This window comes from Lactuca sativa, chromosome 4, assembly GCF_002870075.4.
Source record: "Lactuca sativa cultivar Salinas chromosome 4, Lsat_Salinas_v11, whole genome shotgun sequence".
Lineage (NCBI taxonomy): Eukaryota > Viridiplantae > Streptophyta > Magnoliopsida > Asterales > Asteraceae > Lactuca > Lactuca sativa.
Genome location: NC_056626.2, coordinates 398,958,032 through 398,965,892, shown reverse-complemented (window position 1 = coordinate 398,965,892; position 7,861 = coordinate 398,958,032).

Here is a 7,861-nt window from a genome sequence, read left to right as displayed (position 1 = left end):
ACCAATTTCGTATCCCCAAATAGAAGTTTAAAGGGTTTAGCTCATCATTAAAGTAAATAACAGCAAACAATCAAAGTCAAATTGCTTAGTCATGATGAATAAACAAAAGAATAAATGGAATGATGAAATTTTGCCTTAATTACTCTCCGGAATTGAATTCTAGCTTCCTTCTTCGTCTTCTAGGGTTTTTCAGGCTTCTCAATCGTAGCAAGATACTTCTGAATCGTCCCAGAACTCTTCCTCATCGATCTGTGGAATTATCTATAAATAAGCGGTCCGACTCGTCGAGTTAATTGGTGACTCGTCGAGTCCCTCTCACATTCCCCGTATTGCGATAACTATCTGGGATCCCGAGTCATTATCCTTCTGATTCCTCGACTGGACTCGTCGAGTAGCTATCTGACTCGACGAGTAGAAGCTTTTTTTTAGTGTTTTTCCTTCTTCATTCCACTCTCGAGCTCCTAACCGCTTCTCTTGCTTCCTTTTGCTTCCGAGCTTCATCTTTGGACTGAAAAACATAATTTAACACTTTTAAGTACCTTTTGTCCATAATATGCGATAATTTAGCTAATATATGAATAAAAACTATACTAAATACACACTAAATATGCACATATCATTTGCCTTTATCTGCCTTTTTACCTCTCGGAGCAGGCTTATCGGCATCGTGAATGGACTTTAGCATTTCCGGCGTGAGATCCCTCGGACCAGACTTTTTGAACTCCTTGTAGGTCCGGATGATCCTGCTGTCAGCTGGAACATCAGCGTACATGGTCTCCGGAATGGAACCATTGAAAGGGAATTTCGATGCATCGGAGACGATGATCTTCGTGGTATGGAATGTACCAATCGAAGACATCGGTGCACCGGCGGCAGTGAGAATGCTGTACTTCTCCATAATCCACTTCGTTATGATGGTCCAAAACCTCGCGTACGACACCTCAGAATCCCGTGAAGAAGAAGATAAGCTTTGGATGAGTTGTTGCCAGAGAACCAACCCATAGTCGACGTTGAAGCCGTTGTAAACTCCGTACAGAATGGACAGGAATAGTCGACTGGAGCCATCTGAACCTGAGCTCCGTTCTGAAAGACCCTTGAAAAGCACAGTGAACATTCCGTTCCACTGTGGCGGTAAACAAGACTTTTTGAACTTTGCGACGGAGGTGAGCGCCTCCGTGTACCCCATATTATAGAACATATTGAAGAGATGCCCCATCGGAATAGTCTCCGGATTAACCCTTGAAGGGTCAGCTTCAAACCCCAGCAGTAAGCCAAATCGTTGCTTGGAGATAGAAGCTTTATGATGAGCAACTTTGAAAAAGATCATGTCGACGACTTTGTCGTAATGCGCCGTCGCGTAGATCTGTGAGAGGAACTCCATCGGCACTGATTCTGCCCTTGAAAGTGCAGGTGCAATAGGCGAATACTTCAAACATTCAATGACGGGGACCATGTAGGAGTCATATGCGTGAGGGGTTAAGTCAATGATGAGACATTGCTGAGGGCGAATGGGCAGGATATGAGAAGTAGCATGAACGGAGGATGAATCTGCCATTGTTGAAGAGAAGGAAGAAGATGATGAACAGTTAGGGTTCAGGGAATTCTTTTGCTCTGGGAAATTTGAGTGCAGTAAAGAGGTAAATGGTAGATGCTAACGCCTTTTTATACTGGGGGTTAAGGAGAGAGAAGGATCTTCCCAAATCTTCTATCGAAATACCAAGAGTTTTTCGCAGTGACTGATGTGTGACAGTTGTGGAACCGATGATCACGCATGAGAGAGAGTGTCAGATTCCGAAGAACACGCCTCCCATCAAGCGTCGTTTCTGCTAAACCGTTTCAAATTCACACGCGCCTTTCTATGCCAGAGAGGAACCGTTTCAAATTCGCACACGCGTATGCGACGCCAATTAGAGATTAGACGCTTCAAATTCGCACGCTTTCCCTGTTCCGCCGTTTGAAATCAAATCAATTAATCTCCCGCCTGAGTCAGCAACTCTTCATCTTATCCCTTTAATGTGTAACGGCATCTTTTGAATAACACGCTCACGTGGATTAATTTTGACCACATCTTATAATTGATTACCAATCCAAAGAAAAATCCTGTAATTATTAGTACCAGAATTTTGGGAAATCAAAGATTTTCGTGCTAAGGGTGTAAAAAGAATAGAAATAAAGCAAATCTTTTTAGGAATAATTGTGATGTCAATAAAGACACAATACAAATGATCCCGGGCACGAATCTCTTCCTTCAAAGTCAAGAGAGACCTTAAAGTGTTAGTGTGGTTTCCCGTTTAAGAACGATCAAACACTTATTAAGAAGTGTTGAAAGGCTTCTTTTAATTAGGCTTCTTATGGTGGCTTTAGCTTTGATTCAACAGTTCTAATCTTGAAATAAGATAGAAAGTGAACAAAGTACTTGTGAGACCGGTGTAGTCTGTTGAACAAGTAGGTAGGAAATAATTTTAAAGTGGCTTGGAAAATATAAAATCTCAAAAAAAAATTAAAAACTGGATCCCAAGGGAAGAAATGTTATGGTGTTTAACAATTTCATAGGAATCGCACAAAATAAAAACTTGAGATTTCATGAGGATACGTCCGTCAATTCGTTAGTGAAAGCTTGAGCAAATTAATTGTTCACCGTCAATGCAGATTTGGTATTGAATTTTGGGTTTCACTCAGCTCGTAGTGGCACGAAACGAAGATCATAAACACAGTTTTTGAGTAACCATAAACCTCAGTGGTAATTTCTGAGAGTCTTAAGGGTTACGTTGGTGAAACGAATTTAATGGAGAAATGTAATAGAGATGGTGTAAGAAATCAAAGTACCTCTGCTGCGAAAAGTAAGACCAAGCAAAAAGCTCTTATCTCGTGTGAGAAGAGAGTTAGGTAGCTCACGATTAGAATAAGTGTGGGCCTAATTGGGAAGACAAGGTTTGTGTATACCAAGTCATTAAGGCTATTATTCAGAATCTGATGAGGCTTTGGGCACATACAGCAGCATGCTTCTAGGGACACTTAACTAATTCTACAAATTCCCCATAAACTAACGAACACACAAATAAAAATTAATGACAAAAAGTAAATAGAGAACAAAAATATTTTTGGAGTTTTTGATAGTAGAACAAAATATTTTTGGAGTTTTTGATGTATAAAAAAAATAAAATAAAAAAATAAGACTAAGAAAGAAACTTAAAAAAAACTTTGGGAGAAAAAAACTTTGGAACCGAACCCGAGCGTTCGGTTGAGAAAAATTATGAAAAACCGAACCCGAGCGTTCGGTTGGTTTCGGTTTTGAAAAATTTTGAAAAACCGAACCCGAGCGTTCGGATGGTTTCGGTTTTGAAAAATTTTGAAAAACCGAACCCGAACCTTCAGTTGGTTTCGGTTTTGAAAATTTTTGGAAAACCGAACCCGAGCGTTCGGATGGTTTCGGTTTTGAAAAATTTTGAAAAACCGAACCCGAACCTTCGGATGGTTTCGGTTTTGAAAATTTTTGAAAAACCGAACCCGAACCTTCGGTTTATTTCGGTTACTGAAGAAATTAGATTTTCAAAAAGGAAATACTTTTGACAAAAAAAGAAATGAAATAGTAACACTTATACATGAAATTTACAACCAACAAAACCACCTTTAATTGAGGAGCGAAGTGCAGATCATTCAGCCGAACCTGAGCGTTCGGTTCATTTCGGTACATGAGTGCAAAAACCGAACCCGAACGTTCGGTCTATTTCGCTTCTTACTTGTGAGATTGAGAGGTCGTTTGTGGTACTGATTCTGATTCCATCATACCTAGCCCTTGTAGAATTTTGTTGAATGACGCTTCAGGAAGAGCTTTGGTAAAGACATCAGCCAGTTGATCAGTGGTTCTAACAAAGTGCACTTCAACGTTTCCATCTTCCACATGATCTTTGATGAAGTGATACCTCAGTGCTATGTGCTTAGTCTTTGAGTGTTGCACTGGGTTATGACAGATCCTAATTGCACTTTCAAAGTCACAATATAGTGGGATCTTTTTCATATTGAGTCCATAGTCTCGAAATTGACTCTGGATCCAAATCACTTGAGAGGTGCAGGATGCAGCTGCTATGTATTCTGCTTCAGCTGTAGACAAAGACACACACGTTTGTTTCTTTGATTGCCAGCTAACCAACTTCCCGTCAAGGAATTGGCAGCCGCCAGTGGTGCTTTTCCTGTCTAGTCCACATCCTCCAAGGTCTGCATCTGAGTAGGCTTGAACGAAGAAGCCTGAGTTGGAGGGATACCATAGACCTAAAGAGGTAGTCCGCTTGAGATATCGTAGAATATTCTTCACTGCAAGCATGTGAGGTTCGCGTGGGTTGGCCTGAAATCTAGTACAGTAACAAACAGAGAACATAATGTCAGGCCTGCTAGCAGTAAGATACATCGGAGAACCGATCATCTGGCGATAAAGCGTAATATCAACAGCCGGTTTATCTAGGGATGGAGTGAGCTTGGTGCCAAATGCCATGGGAACTTTAATTTTAGAGTCTCCCATCATGCCAAATTTTGCAAGGAGAGTCTTCGTGTAAGCTTCCTGATTAATAAAGATGCCTTCGGGTCCCTGTCTAATGTTTAAACCAAGGAAAAAGTTAATAGGATCCATTGAGCTCATTTCGAATTTAGTCTCCATCAGCTTTCTGAATTCAGCTGTTAGGCTAGGATTCGTTGAGCCAAAGATGATATCATCGACGTAAATTTGAACAATCATAAGGTGGTTACCTTCCTTCTTACGAAAGAAGGTTGGGTCAACCGAACCTTGTTTAAATTTGGACATCTTTAAAAATTTAGTCAACGTTTCATACCAGGCTCTTGGAGCTTGTTTCAGTCCATACACGGCTTTATCCAAAATGTAACAATGATTAGGATACTTTTCATTCACGAATCCAGGAGGTTGCTCCACGTACACAGTTTCTTCGAGTTCTCCATTGAGAAATGCACACTTGACGTCCATTTGGTAGACCTCAAAGTTTTTGTGGGCAGCATAGGCTAGAAATATTCTAACTGATTCCAGCCTAGCTACAGGAGCGAAAGTCTCTTCATAGTCAATGCCTTCCTCCTGACAGTATCCTTTCACTACCAGACGTGCTTTGTTCCGAATCACGTTTCCTTCCTTGTCCATTTTATTCCTGAAGACCCATTTGAGACCAACAACAGAGGCTTCTGGAGGAGTTGGAATAAGTCGCCAAACTTTGTTCCTTTCGAATTCATTCAGTTCGTCTTGCATAGCTTGAACCCAATCGGAGTGATCAAGGGCAGTGTTAACTGTCTTTGGTTCAACTTTTGATACGAATGAGTTAAACATGCAGAATTCGACTTTTGAAAACAAGGAAGTCTGTTTTGCCTTGAGTTGTGATTGGGTCAGAACTTTTTCAGAAACATCACCAACAACTTGAGAGACAGGATGATCTTTGGTCCATTTGGTGAGAGGAGGGTAATTTGGATCAAAGGTTGGATCTAATTCAGTGTTTATCATTTCCTCTAGTTCGGACTGACTTTCATAGTCGTAAGACATATCGTCTTGCTCCCCCTCGATAGATGATCTTACAGGAATATCTTGAGAATCTTGAGCTACAAAGGTTTCTTGTGGTGCTGAGCTTTCGGGCGTTGATGCACCTTCGGATGGTGAGGCACTTTCGGTTGGTGAAGTGCTTTCGGGAGCAGTTTGAGACCTTAGCTCCCCCTCAACTTGTGAGCTCGACTGGGATGATGATGGCGGATCCTCCCCCTCGACTGAAGCATTGGGTGATGGAGGGTCGTCAGAACTTGATCCTCCTTCATTCATTCTCCTTGCAGCGTCTTCAACAATTTGCTTCATATGATCAACCTTGTTGTCTGCTGCACTGGCTTCAGAGAGAGTGGCCTTCTCTGGTTCATCAAATAGCTCCATGAACTTCTCGAATAGATTAGCGATCGAGGCTGTGACTTGGCCAGTTTGAGGAAAGATTTCTCCAGCTGTGTCTTCGTTGACCTTTAGCTTTTTGACATAGCTATCATCAAAAGTCACATAGTAAGTTTCTTCTATTTTCTTCGAACGCTTGTTTAATACCCTGTACGCTTTAGAAGTGAGAGAATTGATGGGTTTTGAGCATTCTAACACTTCCTAAGTGTACATGCAACCCTAATAACCTTGGATCTATGTTTGTCTAATTATCATGCAAAGTTGAATTTCCAAGGTTATATTCCTATCTAGCACACATGGGGAACAATTTTAACTTGAATGAAAGATAGAATAACTTACCTTGTTGTTGCTTATGTTCCTTGAAACCTTGTGAGCCTAGCACCCCAAGTGTGATGCCTCAAATGCTTCACACAACACCAAATGCTTTTGGAAAGACTCTTGAGATAACACACACTTCTCAAAATCGGCCAAGCCCTCTAGTTTCTTAGTGTAGCCAATTTTGGTGGAGAATGGGATCCTTATATAGTGTTGACACATCTAGGGTTACACCATGTAAACCCTAATGTGTCATGACTCTTCATTTCCATGACCCATGGGTTTATAACTCCCATGGAGCATCCATGGAGCATCCTATGGGTAGAACCCAACTTGATAATCCATGGAGCCTCTTAGCCCACTATACAAGATATGGATGAACCCATATATTTAATTAGTTATCCTTTGATCACTTAATTAATTCCAAATTAATTCTTTGATCAACTAATCAAATAATATTATTAATATATTAGAACTTATAATATATTAATAATCTCCAAGTGTTATTTCTCTCATTTAGTCTATCCAATTGCATGGTGCCATGCAACCCAAATGGACCATGCCGGGTCGGGTCAAGTACAAGCCCGAAATAGTTATGGACTTAGACACCTTATCCAACAGTCTCCCACTTGGATAAGTCTAATAACTATATCTCTAGTACTTCAGGAACCGACCGGCAATCGTAGCTCTTTCAAGGTCTCTCGGAACTGAGAAGATGATAATACGCCATTTAAGATAAGTGATCATATAATCCTCTGTTCTAGATATCAGCCGGACAAATACATGGAACATTGTCTTGCTTATTGTCCAGCATTTGTTTCCCGATTTCCGATTTGTTTGACATAGAACTTAATTGAACACATCAACTTAGTTCTGACCGGGCCCGGTACATGGGTCAAAACAAAATCATCGAGGGGCCCAGATATCAGCTTCTAATCCAAGAAGGAATAGATAAACTTTGACTCATATGTTTGTTCTACCACTCATTGAATTACACACAAAAGTACGTTTTATAACATCGAGTTACCAATGCGGTTTCGTACAGTCAATGCATAACCAACTTGTAAGTAACAAATCATATCTCTAGGTTTGAAGACTTATATGATATTACCGTCTCACGATCACTTGAGATAGAATTCCATGAAGTGATTCCAGTGAGCGTGGGTTGAGTCCAATGCTCAGAACTTATGAGCACTCATGATTGTTGTAGCCTTGTCCAAGACCTCTACAACCAAACATGACAGTCTTGATTCATATCTACTTCCAACATATGACCGACTGTGGAGGTTTGAATAATATGTTATACCAAACAAAATTATTCTGGAAGTCAAAACATGCAAAAGAAATATAGTAAACGATCGACAAGAGATAGTAACACTTTACTCATAAATAAAACACTTTTTATTCATCATCAAATGTCAATTACACTTTACAAATTTCGAGATTATCTAACTACTGAATCTAATATCATCCTTCAGCCCTATGCTCCGAGCATGCTGGAGATGCTTAACCCTACTCAGTCCCTTCGTGAGGGGATCTGCCGGATTCTCATCTGATGATACCCTCTTTGCCACGAGGTGTCCTTCTTCGATCCGATGTCTAATGAAATGGTATTTTCTGTCGATG